This window comes from Chrysoperla carnea, chromosome 5 (assembly GCF_905475395.1).
Source record: "Chrysoperla carnea chromosome 5, inChrCarn1.1, whole genome shotgun sequence".
NCBI classification, from domain to species: domain Eukaryota; kingdom Metazoa; phylum Arthropoda; class Insecta; order Neuroptera; family Chrysopidae; genus Chrysoperla; species Chrysoperla carnea.
Window position 1 is genome coordinate 57,156,991 of NC_058341.1, and position 16,347 is coordinate 57,173,337.

Genomic DNA, 16,347 nt, shown 5'->3' on the forward strand with positions numbered 1-16,347 from the left:
AAAAGTAAGTTTAACCATGGCGTCAGTTTTGCCCAATACATGTGAGTACAGGTGAGAATATAAATGCCACACACCTCGGTGTCTCACTCTTACACTACCAAATATGTACGGCGTTGGTGGATACTAACTCTGCATAGATATTCGAAGCCAATTAAATAAATGCCGTACATAAATAAACTTAATAATATTAATTGGTAATTACAGTACCAAAAGTTAAAAAAATTTTTGATTTCCCATCAATTTCCAAAGCCCTACTTGTTTATTTCTGTACAGCATTTATGTAATTCGCTTCGAATACTAATGCACAGTTAGAATCCAGCAACGCCATACATATTTGCTGATGCTGACTTTTCCATAAAAGATCTTTTTCAATATGATTTTTGATGGCATTTTACCCGAAATTTTTTTGCATGGGCTTGTGGTCTATGAATGGTTTGATCTAAAACAGGAATAAATTCTGTTTTCCATTATTAGCTTCCTTTATTAATTGTTGGATGCAAACCCGGATGGTCTGCAACCTTTGAAAAGTGACTATTAAAATCAAATTTTGAAAAACAAGGCCAGTAATTAAATTTTAAATGTGAACTGAGCATGATACATAATTAAGATTCTGAAGTAAGAGTGTCTAAAAATAAATGGTAACAAAGAATATTAAAAATTTTTAGTTGAGATATAAACCGGTTTAAGTAGAATTTTTACATACAAATTAATATTTAAGGCGATAAAATTATGTGCGTTGAACGCACTCAAGGCCTACAACAGTTAAGGTCATTTTAGTACCTTAACAAAAATGAAACATATATGAATTTTTTAATTTTTGCTATAAAGAGTTCATATAAATCGGTTGTCATATTAGATATGTAGACGAACTTTTATCAAATACTAACCTTACCTAAACACTACTAGCTCATTTATATTAAAATCAATTAAAATTAGGTATAATACTGTGTCCAAAAAATAAGGTGACATTTGAATTTAAACTGCGCGTGTTTGTTGTGCATTATGAATTCCTTCCGCCCGTCCAAACAATCAACAAGGAATATTATTTGAACGTTATGCATCATTTGCGTAACGCTATCCGCCTAAAAAAGTCTGAATTGTGGATAGACAATTCATGGTTTTAACACCACAATAATGCACCATCCCATACTGCACTCATAATTCGTGATCATTTCGTCAAAAAGTCAATCCATATCGTTCCGCAACCACCGTATTCACCTAATCTGGCGCCGTGTGACTTCTGGCTGTTCAGCAAGCTCAAAAGACCGCTCCGGGGACACCGTTTTGGTACGGTAGAGGAGATTCAATCCGCTGCGAAGACGTAGTACGTTTGTCCATCCGCCCGTCTCAAAAACGAAAAGAGGTATCGATATGAAATTTTTATACCGTGCTCTGGAGTTCGTAAATGAGTAACATAGTTCAATTGATCATGTAAACCATTAGTACAAATGTTTAAAGGTAAAAAATGTTCTTAATGAACATTTCTATGAATGTAAAAAATGAACATTTGTTTGAAACAATTTTTCGTAAACATCGCTGTTAACAGTAAAGACAAAACTCTTGTGCCCATTTGTTTCAAAACTGCAAAAGTTTGGGAGTTGAAAATTTACAGGTAGCTTCAACTATAGTGGTCTTGTGAAAGATTCTCGAAAAAAGAAGAAAAATGTTAGAAAATACTTTCGATAAATTTCGGCCGTAAGGCTGCCATAATTGTTTGGTTTTTAAACCGTTCTAATTTATTAAAAAATATTGCAAGCACTTACATTCAACACTTTCTATACAATGTATTTTAACAAATAAATCAGTCAATTTTTATACCATGTATATATGAAAATACCAAGGTATACTAAGTCTAGTCCCAGTTTGTAACGCTTAAAAATATTCATACTATGAACAAAATTTTAGTATAGGTGTTCATAAAACTACCTAATTACTTCATTTCCGGTTGCCTGTCTGTCTGTCTGTCTGCCGTCTTTCATCACGATAACTCAAAAACGAAAAGAGATATACGGCTGATATTTTTATAGCGTGCTTAGGACGTAAAAGTGAGGTCAAGCTCGTAAATGAGCAACATAGGTCAATTGGGTCTTGGGTCCGTAGGACCCATCTTGTAAACCGTTAGAGATAGAACAAAAGTTTAAATGTAAAAAATGTTCCTTATAAAAAAATTAACAAATTTTGTTTGAAACATTTTTTTTTTGGAAAAACCACTTCTTTCTCGTGAGGGTGCAAATTAGGTGCAAATTTTATAGTATATATTATATGGGAATATCAGTTATGAATGTGTAGCTATCTAAGAGTGGATATCTTTCTTTACTTACTTGACTCAAAAACAAACGATTGCGTCATCAACGCTGTCTATACATGGTATTTCAGCAATTAACTCAGTCAATTTTTTTTTCACTTGTTTGTTTTATAATGTAGGTATTATATTATAACTGTTTTATATTTGTTAATTTTACGGTATTTGCAGTTCTTATGATGCAACTGTGCTAAACCCACTTTTCGAAAGAATTTTTTTTCACAGGTTAACAAGAGGCCCTCCTATTAACGAGATAATAAGTAAGATCCAAATTTTGAACAATTTACGTTAAATTAAAATCTCGAAAACGACGTGGTGATATTTCTTTTATTTTTTTACTTAAAACATTCCTTTCAACTCTCCTACAACCTTTGATCCTCAAAATCCCGCACTTTGCAGGCTATTATTTCGTGATCTAGTGGACCGAAAATTCTGTAACTTCGGGATCTCACAGTTAACATTATTTTGCTTGTTAAAGATGGAGGACACAATCTTTATATGAAAATTCTCTGATTAACTCAAAGCTTTCTTTAAAAAGTTTTTTAAGTGAAATATAAAATTTTTGAGCAAGTTTTGGGAAATTCATTTTTGTGTTAAGATTCTGCATGAAAAATTTCGAAATCGCAATCGAATTATTATTTTTTGAATAATAATTCACAAAAACTGTAAAATCTTCTGTTCAAGTTCGTCTATATTCCTTATATGGTGGTTTTTTATGTAGACTAATTTTTATAGATGACTGAAATAGACTTCTATTTGATGGGTTTTCTTGATCATACTCAATCTTAAACCAATTTTAACAAACCAAGTGCGTAATTTTACTAAATTTGAGTCATATTTTTAAAATGTTTGATAAATTTGTTGCGTAGTTCTACTAAATTGGAGTCATATTTCACAAGAGTGTGAATTAATTTAATATAATGTATCAAATTTAATTATTTTAATTATTAAAGCAGTTTCTTTGATTAATTAAGGAGACCGTAAAACCTTTAGAATATTACCCTAAAATTTCAACAGCAAAAATGTTTTTGAGTCATTCGTACCTTTATTTATATTGCATATATACCATCGGGTTTCTTTTTCTTTAATTGCATTTTTCTCAGCTTCACGTTTTTTTAAATTGTTGGTTGCCCTGATAACTCAATGTTAAGTTTATCGATTTTTTTTGTATTTTTTTTTTTTTATTTAAGGTCGTTTTTATTGATTTTGTTCTAGTTATCTAGTTCGGGATATGCTACAGGGAAAATATGATGACAAAGTCGGTCAAAAATGTTTTTTTATAATCTTATTGAAAATATATATTTAACATGTGAAAACAAACAGTTGACTGAGTTAACTGTTGAAATAACATGCATATACAGTGTTGATGATTCACATTACACACACATACATAATTGATATTCACATAATTACATACTATACAATTTACGCCGTATTTGCGTCCTCACGGGAAAAAAGTGATATTTACGAAAAAATTATTCAAACAAAAGTTGGTTATTTTTTTGTAAGAAATATTTTTTACATTTAAACTTTTGTTCTATCTCTAACGGTTTACAAGATGCTTCCTACGGACTCAAGACCCAATTGACCTATGTTGCTCATTTACGAACTCGACCTCACTTTTTACGTCCTAAGCACGCTATAAAAATTCAGCTTGATATCTTTTTTCGTTTTTGAGTAATCGTGATGATAGACGGACAGACAGACAACCGGAAATGGACTAATTAGGTGATAATATGAACAACTATACCAAAATTTGTTGCTTAGCATCAATATTTTTAAGCTTTACAAACTTGGGACTAAACTTAGTATACCGTAGTATATTACATATATGCATGGTATAATAATATAATATATTTAATAATAAGGAAGACTGTATATTTATAGCTATTATATAATTTATTTTTTGTAATTTAAATTCAAAGTTTCGGTTTTTTTGCTCCTCACCAAGGTTATAAGTCCCCTTAATAAATTTTAATTCATGTTTTTTAAGTTGTTTTGTATACTACATTACCATGCAATTCAAAAGATAAGAACACTTCATAAAAAATAGAATAATATTTGATTAATTAATTAAGACTAACAATAATTATTATTTAATGAATAAATAATTTTTCGTTTTAACATAGCTTTATAAATTTACATTTGATCATTTAAAACAACTTTTAAAATTTTACTTTCAATAAGAAATTAAAATAAACATTAAAACATATGAAACAGTTCAAAGATTCATCCACAAAAACTAGAATAAATTTTGTTAATATTATTTTGATAAATTCTAATAATTTTTTTAAATTACATTTAATTATATTACTTATTAAATTTTAAGGGTCACTAGCCATATAATAATTAAACAAAGTGTTTAAAATTATTTACTTAGTTCAGGTAATTAAAAATATTTATTTATTTATTTATTTTCCATATATTTACCATTTACCATTTTTATTTACCTGCTTATAAACAATTAAAAAAGTACATAACCACATAATTAGATACTAAAATTGTGACTAAAAATACTGTTGATGAGAAAATAGAAATGTCAATTTATTTTTGGCGTTAATTATTTATTTAAGTTTTTATTTTTTTATTGCACATTTAAAAAAATAAAAAATTTGAAAGAATTTATTTTTATGAAATTTATTTTGTGTTTTGAATTAATCGAAGTTATTAATAGTTTTCGGTATTATTGTAAATGCATGGAATTATATTTTGTGTTTATTTTCATAATGAGAGGTTATTATCGTTTCATGATGAATTGCATCTATAAATATAGATGCATTTGTTTATGCTATGCTCAAACAGACTAGATCATCAATTAAGGCGATTCGTGTTTTCTGTGTCTAAAAATTAACAAATAATTCTTAGGGCAGGAGCTACGTTAGCTAAGCAAATTCCTTCAGAGATTGAAAATATAACCCATTTTTCTTAAAATCGAATATTGCCTTTTTAGTTTTTAGAAAGAATTTTTATTTCGAAGACTAAACGTCTAGAGAAAACCACAAATACACGCAAAAACTACTGAATAGATCTGATGAAACTCTACAATAATAAAGCTCAAACATCAGACTAACACATGCGCTATTATATATATATATATATATATATATATATATATATATATATATATATATATATATATATATATATATATATATATATGTAAATTATTATCACTTCCATAGTGATATAATTGTTTACTTTTGTTTCAATTGACATACCTGAACTAAAGATTTTTATAATTTATATTGTGTTAGAATCATAAACGTTTATTAGTGGACATTCTATTAAATAACGTTGTAATTTAATTTATTCCTTTCAGGTATGTTTTTGTTTGTAAATTTAGTGTAATTCCTTTATATAATTTTGTCAATATATTCCTTTCAGGATTAAATACAATCTCGTTATTTATTCAATAAATTAATAACTTACAAATTAAATTACAATCATTTAAGATGGAAAAATTGTTTGTCCACTTAATAAGAAGAAGCGATGAATATTTTGAATTAGCTGGACTATCCGAAGATAAGCGGTTATGGTTTAGCTTACCAGATGAACATAAAAATTTATATGAACATAAGGTATTATCATCAAAAACCACCATTAAAAGTGCAATTGCTGCTATTAAACCGATTAATGGTTTCCGAAAAATTGGCATTAAATTAGATGAGGATTTGAAAAAAGAATATTTTGATGAAGATGGAAACCTTAGCTACAAAAACTATCCGTTACAGGAATCTGTAGTTTTTTTTGATGTGAGTGAAAAACTCCAAGAAGAAAATTTTTTAATTAAAAGAATCAAGGAATTAGAATTAAAATTAAATGACAAAGATGAGATAAAATTGCAAAATATAGAAAAGAAGTTTGTTCTTGATAAATATGACAAAACACAAAACCCTTCTGAGTGGTTTTCTAAATTTGAAAGTGAATGTGACCGAAATAAAATAAAAAGTGGTACCCAGATGATTGAAGCTTTACGATTTTTTGTCGCTGGATCGGCCAAACACTGGTATGAAGGAAATTTGAAAAAATTTGGTCTAACTAATTGGTCTGAATGGCGAAATTCATTTTTTTCCATTTTTATTGACAAAGGTTGGACAGCTGTCAGGAAAGCATATACCTATAAATACTTAGGCGGCTCATTGATCGATTACGCTTTAACAAAAGAAAATTTATGTTTAGAAGTAGAAAGTGATAGTACTATGAGTTCCAGAATAAACTTGATTGTAATGGGTTTACCATCTCAAGTTCAAGATGAGCTAGATCGCGAAGACATTAACACTATAAAAAAATTATACGATGAACTCCGAAAGCTAGATGGTCAATATAATAAACGTTCGAAAGAAAATAAACCATATGATAATCGGCATGAAAAAACAAAATTAGGAGAATCGACTAAAAAGAAACAAATTGATATACCCTTGAAAAACCCATGCTACATGTGTGAAGCTCTTGGTTGGAAAAATCGATTTCATCCCTCTAACGAATGCCGAAATAAAATACTGTACGCTCAGAAAAAAGAATCTAATTTAATTGAAACGAAATCTGATTCAGAAAATGAGGCTGAAATGATGAAAATGGAAATTGACCGAAATTCTTTAAACTAGAGAGCCCGGATAAATTGATTCCATTAATTCATGTAAACGTAATTATTGATGATAAAATGAAAATAAAAGCAGTGTATGACTCAGGATCTAACGTGAGTCTAATTAATCAAAGAGTTGTAGATGTATTAAAAACAAGTTTGTTAAAGCATAACACTGCATTCAAGACAATTAATGGTTTCAATTTTAGTTCGGCCCGGGCAAACATAAAGCTTAAAATTGGAAATATTACAAACAATTTGAATACTTTTGTAGTTAAAAATTCAGAATTTTCTTATGACCTGTTACTAGGTTTAGATGCTATTAAAAAATTTAAACTAATTCAAGACGAGAATTTAAACATATACCAAAAACCTAAAAATGATGAGATGCTCCAAATAAGAAGTAATCAAAATCAGAAGAAATCTTGTGAAATTTCTAACAAAATAATTACAAATGAAAATAAAGAAGATAAAGAAAATGTAAAGAAAGAAGATAATATAGATGTAAAGAAAGAAGATAATAAAGATGTCAATAAAGAAGATAATAGAGATGTAAAGAGAGAAGATAATAGAGATGTAAAGAAAGAAGATAATAAAGATGTTAAAAATTTTAATAAAGAAGGTAAAATCAATGAAAATGAAAAAGAAGAGAAAAACACTGAAAATATTAGAATTTACCATCAAGAAGAAACTAATGAAAATCAGTTCAAACCTAAATTAGATCACATAGATGGATATGAAAAAAAAGTAGAACTTTTAAATATTATTGAAAATCACAAGAAAATTTTTGCCAAAAATAAATTTGATGTCGGTAAAGTAAAGTCTAGAGAGGCCGAAATAAAGTTAATGAGAGATGAATATGTTACGGCCCGCCCTTATAAATGTTCTATACCAGATGAACGTGAAATCAAAGATCAAGTACAGAAGTTACTAGCATCCGATCTAATAGAGGAATCTGATTCACCGTTCGCATCACCGGTAACACTCGCATATAAAAAAGAAGATGGAAGAAAATCAAGGCTTTGCATCGATTTTAGAAACTTAAATAAAATAACTATCCCAGAGTGCTACCCATTTCCAACAATAAATGATATAACGGAAAAAGTTTCGAAATGTAAATACTTTACTGTTGTTGATATAAACTCCGCTTTTTGGTGTATTAGGTTAAAAGAAAAGGACCGTGAGAAAACTTCTTTCGTTACAAAGTACGGGAAATTTATGTTCAAAGTATTACCTTTTGGATTGAAAAATGCTCCTGCAATCTTTCAACGCATACTTTCAAATATTATAAGACGAAATAACCTAGATGAGTTTTGCGTCAACTACATGGATGACTGTCTTATTTTCTCACGCAATTGGAAAGATCACATGCAACATATCTCAAGATTTCTTGAAGTAATAGGAGAAGAAGGATTTAAATTAAAGCTCGAAAAGTGTAAATTTGCAGCCCAATCGGTTAAGTATCTTGGCCACTACATTGAAGAAAATAAAATATCACCAGCACAAGAAAATTTAAAGGCAATAAAAAATTTGAAAAGACCTACAGATAAATCTGGGGTTCGAAGTGTTCTAGGAACAATAAATTACTTTATAAAATATATCGATCATAGTGCTCAAAAATTTGAGCCCCTTCACAGATTGCTGAAAAAAAATACTGAATTTATTTGGACGGAAGAATGTGAACGCAGCTTCTCCATGATCAAAGAATATCTGTGTTCCCGTCCAATTTTATCAATTTATGATGTCGAAAAAGATGTTTACATTGACACAGACGCTAGTCAAAAAGGACTTGGAGCGACTTTGAGGCAACCACAGTCAGATGGTCTATTACACCCTGTAGCTTATTTTTCTAGAAAACTGTCAGAAAGAGAAAAGAAAATGGAAACGATTCATTTAGAATGCAAGGCGATAAAAGAAGCCATTAAATACTGGAAATACTATCTTATTGGACGAAAGTTTTTCGTTTGTAGTGACCATAAACCATTGGAAAATTTAAGAACAAAGTCACGAACTGATGAGATTCTTGGCGATCTGGTCCACTACTTGTCACAATTTAATTTCCAGATAATATATAAAAAAGGGAAAGAAAATATTATCGCTGATTTACTATCACGGCAACCAGTTTTAGAATATTTCGAAAATGAAGATGTCATTCAAGTGGTCAATTTAATAGAATTGTCTGAAATAAAGAGGGATCAATATGAAAATCAAAGAGAACTTACAACTGCAAAGGGAACTGAGCGTAGACACGATATTATATTTAAGATGTTAAAAGGAAGAAAGCGGATTTTTGTATCGGAAAAGTTAGGCCTTGAAATAATTAACAAGTTGCACAATCACTATGGTCACATTGGTGTTGCACAAATGAGAAACAAAATACGACAACACTACTATTTCAAAAATTTAGATAAACTTATCATTGACTTTTGTAAAGGCTGTGTGACATGTAGGCAAAGTAAAACTCGCCGAGGAAGATTGATTGGAAAATTGTCAAGAATTGGACCTGCAACAGAACCCTATGAAATATTGTCCATAGATACAGTGGGTGGTTTTGCCGGAAATAAGTCTATAAAGAAATTTATGCACATACTAGTGGATCATTTTAGCAGGTATGCTTGGATTTCTACTACAAAAAGCCAATGCGCAAAAGATTTTATAAATCTTATACATCCGATCGCTAAAAATAATAAAATAAAGTTGATTCTTGCCGATCAATATACTGGACTAAATTCCGTAGAACTCAAAAATTACCTAAATAGAAGAGGTATCCAACTTGTTTTTACAAGCATAGATTGTGCAAGTTCAAATGGTCTCAACGAACGTTTAAATCAAACTCTAGTTAATAGAATTAGGTGTAAAATTATTGATGGAGATAAACGAGCATGGCCTACGATTGCTGCTGAATGTGTTGAAAATTATAACTCAACGATTCATAGCTCTACTAACTATGAGCCACAATATCTGCTCCTAGGCAAGAAATCAAACATTTCGCCAATATATGAACCACCTAGTGATTTAGCTGAAGACCGCCAGCAAGCTTTCATTAATTCATCCAGAAGTTTTATGGAAAATAAAAAAAGAGTTGACAAAAATCGAACAACTTTTCAATTTGAAATTGGAGATCTTGTGTACGTAGAGAATGGGAACAAATTAAATCGCAATAAAATGGACAAAGTTCGCCTTGGGCCTTTTAAAATATTAAGCCGGATTTCATCTTCGTTTTATGAAGTTGATTGTGGCAAGAAAAGAAGTGAATCAAATTATTTTCATAGCAGTAAGCTGTCACCTTTTACTTCGCAAAAAATGACTTCGGGGGGGAAGGTGTAAATTATTATCACTTCCATAGTGATATAATTGTTTACTTTTGTTTCAATTGACATACCTGAACTAAAGATTTTTATAATTTATATTGTGTTAGAATCATAAACGTTTATTAGTGGACATTCTATTAAATAACGTTGTAATTTAATTTATTCCTTTCAGGTATGTTTTTGTTTGTAAATTTAGTGTAATTCCTTTATATAATTTTGTCAATATATTCCTTTCAGGATTAAATACAATCTCGTTATTTATTCAATAAATTAATAACTTACATATATATATATAATAGCTCATGTGTTAGTCGGATAATAATAACATATATATTTATAAATTATAGCTCATGTGTTAGTCTGATGTTTGAGCTATATTATTGTAGAGTTTCAATCAAATCCATTCAGTATTTTTCCGCGAAAGCGTCACAAACAAACAAGCAAACAGTCTTACTTTGACATTTATAATATACTAGAGTGATACCCACCCGCTTCGCCGGGTTTAAAAATAAAGATTGATAAAGATTGCTCTCGCTTATCCCCTTTCTATAACACTCGAAATAATAGTAGGTAAGGATTGTTTTACACAGGTAAAATATATGTATGGTTTTCTATTTTTTTTAAATGTATAACAGTAGTAATTATTTATTGAGTATATCAGAGAAGATGGCCTAGAAATATATTATATTGATTTTTTTTACAGAAATCGGTATTTATTGTAATGTCAAATGACTACTTTTACAGAAATCTGTAATTTATGTAAATGTCAAATTAAATTAATTTTTAATTTTTTTTTATTAATATATCTTTATAAATTATAGTTTATGTGTTATTCTGATAAATCAGCTATATTGCTGTACAGTTTCATTAAAAACCATTTGCTAGTTTTAGCGTGAAAGCGTAACAAACAAACATACTTACTATCGCATTTATAACATATAGAGATAGAGATAAGGCTATGGATTGGGATTGATTATAGAAAACATGTGTGATAAAATATGAAACATGTGCGATTTTATTATTGATACAGATGATCAAAATTCTCAATGATTTAAATATCAACTTTCAGATACAAAAAACATTTCATGGTTGATTTGTAATCGATACCCCAATCATTGACGTCATTCACTTAATTATATTGTGGATAAAAGAATTGAAACACGTACTCCTCGTAATACGTGGCATGGTTTTAATTTTTTTAATGAATATTAAATACATTGTTATGTTATACCTTGTGTAAAAATGTAATAATCTCAGTCCATGAAATTTCATCATACACGAGATTTCCTTTACGATGGCAAATAATGATCTCAATATATAGTATTCTTTAGGAATGTCTTGAGAATTTTCTTCATCTCTAAATATCAACAAACTATAAGGTATTTAATTTTTTTTAAACTGTTTCCTTAGATCACCTTAATTAAAACTGAATTTAACGGCAACAATCTTAATATTGGAAGCAAATATATAAGGCGTTGCTGGATACTAACTCTGTATAAGTATTCGAAGCGAATTACATAATTGCCGTACTGAAATGAATCACGTTGAGCTTCGGAAATTGGCAGGAGATCAAAAATTTTTTTAACTTCCGGTAACTTCAGTATTAATTCTGTGTTGTATTTATGTAATTCTCATTGGTACTTATTTGTACTGCGAAAAACTGATGCCATGGTGCTTAAAATTACTATTACATGGGCATCTTTTTATACCATGTATATATGAAATATACATAGTATATTAAGTTTAGTCCCAAGTTAGTAACGCATAAAAATATGGAAGCTACGAAAAAAATTTGGGTACAGGTATTCATAAAATCATCTAAATAGTCCATTTTCTATTGTCCGTCGGTCCATTCGTCCGTCCGTCAGTCAACGCGAGAACTTAAAAAAAAATGATATCAAGTTGAAATTTTTGCAGCGCACTCAGGACGTAAAAAGTGAGGACGTAAAATAAATAGCAGCAGGAGCTTTAATATTTTTTTAAAACTAATTTAAGATAAATAATTAATTGTATTTTCAAGACTTTCCACCATGTTTGTATTATATTTTATATATTTTTCAAGTCGCTTCCACCATAAACCTATTTTGTAGCATATTAAACACATCATGGGATTGAGAACGATAATAGAACACTGGGTATTTCCCTTTTATACCCTTTATGTATGAAATATATATATATATCAAAGTTTATTAATTTTAGCCCCAAGTTTGTAACGCTTAGAAATAGAGTATAGGTGTTCATAAAATCACCTAATTAGTTCATTAGTCCAGTCCGTCAACATGATAATAAAAAAGGAAAAATGATATCAAGCTAACATTTTTATCGCGTGCTCAGGACGTAAAAAATTAGTTTTGTAAATGAGCAACATGGTCAATTGAATTTTAAATCCACAGGGCTCATCTTGTAAGCCAATAGGTAAGGTTAGGTTATATTGGATACTCAATTATTTTCAAAGGCTGAGTGCAAATCCTTCATGCGTATACCATGCACTATACCAGCCCAGCACAACTATTACTAGGCATAACGGGAACGGAATTGGTTTCGCCTTAACCAACTGAGCTAGTATGGTTGACTTGTAATCCATTAGGGCGGATATTATTACAAAACTTTCGTAACCATTTTCTCCAAAACTAAAATAGATAGGGAGTTGAAAATTTGCAGGTAACTTCAAGTTCAAAACAAATGGCGGCCGAAGCCCGCTGTAATTACTTTGGTGTTTTAAACCCTACTAATTTATTAAAAGTAGTACACGACAACGACATTCAACACTAACTATATACAGGGTATTTTAACAATTAATAACCATCAATTGTGTGTTTTCAGTTGTTATAGAATAACATATTAGCAACTTGTGAAAACAAACAATTGACTGAGTTAATTGTTGAAATACCATGCATAAATAGTGTTGATAACTCTATCACACTGCACATACATATACAATTTATATAATACATACTATACAATTTACGAATAATTTGCGCCCTCACGGGTAAACAGTGATGTTTACGAAAAAATGTTTCAAACAAAAGTTGTTTATTTTTTGATAAGGAACATTTTTTACATTTAAACTTTTGTTCTATCTCTAACGGTTTACAAGATGGTCCTACGGACCCATAGGTCAAGACCCAATGTTGCTCATTTACGAACTCGACCTCACTTTTTACGTCGTGAGTACGCTGTAAAAATTTCAGCTTGATATCTTTTTTCGTTTTTGAGTTATCGTGTCCACAAACGGACGGACGGACAAGCGGAAATGGACTAATTAGGTGATTTTATGAACACCTATACCAAAATTTTTTTCATAGCATCAATATTTTTAAGCGTTACAAACTTGGGACTAAACTTAGTATACCTTGCATATTACATATATGCATGGTATAAAAATGGATCAATACTACATTTGTTTACTTAAACAAATTTCGGACTTTGATTACAATAAATTAATATAAAATTTAAATATCATTTTCACATACGCGTATTATAAGTATATACATTTACATTTACCAATTATATCAAAGTAACTTTGTAATTAACACACAAATAAACATACTCACTGAGTAAAATGATAGAGAAGGTTTTTTTTTTACTTGGTTACCTGTATGATTGTATGAGTATATCACATCTAAACATTTCATTTTTAATATCAATGAATTCTGTTCAATAAATGAGTAAACATTGCATCGCGCACCGCTTAACCATAGTTTAGTTAGCGTGTGTTGTTTGCGTGATAATCAATCAATCGTAGAAAGTTTACAAAAAAATCTTCATTGTTGAAAATCAATTTCATAGTTCAATAACAATAATTGTTTTATTGAAATTTTGAAAATTTTTACGATTGATTGAAGAATATTTCATTTATTGGAACAAAATTCATCTCAAAAGTTTATATTTTGGATAATTTATATTCAAAAGTGTTTTTTTGTAGTGAAATTTGATTTTTATTTTAAAAATTAGAATCAAGTGAGTGCAGAATTTATTATTTTTTTGTGTTTTTTGTAAGTTCGTCGAATTTTAAAAGAAAGTTTCAGTACAGTCTAGAAAAGTTTAGATATAAATATTTTCTGTTGTATTAAATTATTTTTATAACTCATCATGATTGTTCTTTTATATACAAAGAAAATCTAAAATATTGAAAATGACATTTCTTTTTGAAAGTTTCTGCAATGAAAATCTGAATTCTTTTCAACTAGTTTCATTAATTGATTTATATAAATATTATAAATTTTCATTAAATTATTTAGAATTTTAAAAATTCTTTATGAAACATCAAAGGCAAAACTATTCAGGTATAATCATGGAAAAAAATATATATTTGGGATTACGGGTGCTAATTTTGCTAATGAAGTCTGTTAGACGAAAGAGTTAGAGAGTTAGAGTCAAAAATTTTTACACTTCAGATAGTTTTTAAGATATCTAAGAGTGAAAAATAAATATATACGTACCTATGAAGGATCGATGACAATACAAGAATTTATTCAGTTTATTTGATTTTCCTGATCGGGAATTTCAGGATTAACGATTTCCATATCTGAAAATATAAACAGTTTTTTGCGCTTCCACCATTTTTATACTGATTTTTTATAAATATAGAATAGTCTAAGAAATTAAAAAACACAAAATCAATAATAGTTTTAAAAAAAAAAGGAGGCTTTTGTAAGTGGGTGAACTAAAAGGTAGAAAATAATTTCTTTCATTTCAAAAAAATCATATTATCGTAAAAATGCGTTGGGTGCTTTTTAAGCTATTTTATAATGACTTTTCTTTTATCAATATTTCTCTATAGAATATTTATAATAATTGAAATTTAACACCCTACGCTTTTTTACGATAAAATGACTTTTTTGAATTGAAAGAAATTATTTTTCATATAAAAGGCAAACAGTAAAAGATGCAAACCACTAAACCAATGCATTTTAACATATTTTTGCAAAATCGAATATCGTTTTGCTTTGCGTTTTTTTACAGCGAAATTATTTTCTTTTAATCAATACAATCTTCTTGAAGCAAACACTGTCATATCTGTTTTAAAAATTCGAATATTCTTTCGCTAAAAATGTGATATTTTCAAAGGTAATACAAAAATATACAATAAGGAATGTTCGAGCATAAAGGTAGTGAAGGCATTCGCAACAAATTTTTAATAGTAAAAAATTTCCATGAAACTCTATCATTTCTATTTTGCCTGCTAATATCATTTCTTGGTTACATATTGAAAATCTACATAGTTTTTATACCCTATATATGAAATATATCAGGGTATATAAAGTTTTGACACAAGTTTGTAACGCTTAGAATATTGATAATATTAACAAAATTTTAAAGACGTATAATTTTTTAAATATTTAAAGTGATTTTTATTATTAGTTTAAACAATTTAAAATATATTTACATTTTCAATTATTTTTATATAAATATTCAAAATTTGATTACACCCAAACAAAAAATGTTTTAAATATTTAGCTGTGGACTTTGACCGGTTTTATTCGTGTACTAAACTACAAAATTCTATCATTTGTTGGTCAATGTCAGGGATAAGCAAAACTGGCGAATTTCATATAACCTTCACTAAAATCCTCTACGGATTTCGGAGAAACACCCGACTGGCATTATTTTTCGAGATAAAATTGATTAAGAGAAAATATTTTAATTGCAAAATCAATTGCCATGTGAAAAATTTGCGTCTTGATTCCTTTTTTGGACAAACAGACTATTTCGATTTTTTCTCCAATTATTAATTAATTATTAATTTAGACTACATAGAATTTTCCCTGCATTAAATTACAGAAGTTTTTTTTTTTTTTGAATTGGTTCAGTATAACGTACTGAATGTAAATACACAAAATCTTTACAAAAAAAAAGAGGGCGAAAGTTTCGCCATTTTGAGAAAAATCGTTTCGGCCTAATTTTCTTAATTTCCTTTTCTTATATCTTTTTGTTAAAATTTTTTGTATATCACTTACCGTATACGACTATTACGATTTATTTATTGATCCCTTGACCGATATGTCTTCTAACAATATTTTTGATTTTTTTACGCATTGAATTTTATACTATACAACTCCAAATAATTGAGATTTTTTTTTTTGCATTAAATGGGTGTAATCGAATTTTGAATATTTATATAAAAATAATTGCAAATGTAAATATATTTT

At 28.7% G+C, this 16,347-nt stretch overlaps 1 protein-coding gene across 2 annotated transcripts in view; it reads left to right on the plus strand.

The window, feature by feature from the left end:
- Positions 1 to 16,347, plus strand: part of LOC123300986 (alpha-tocopherol transfer protein-like) — a 106,206-nt gene that overhangs the window by 66,144 nt on the left and 23,715 nt on the right. Inside the window, exon 1 of one of the 2 annotated variants that reach the window (XM_044883686.1) lies at positions 14,106 to 14,155. The exons of the other annotated variant lie outside the window; for it this stretch is intronic. The gene's annotated coding sequence lies outside the window, so the exon portion shown is untranslated. Of the gene's footprint in view, positions 1 to 14,105; positions 14,156 to 16,347 lie in introns of those variants that run through there. 2 annotated transcript variants of the gene reach the window in all.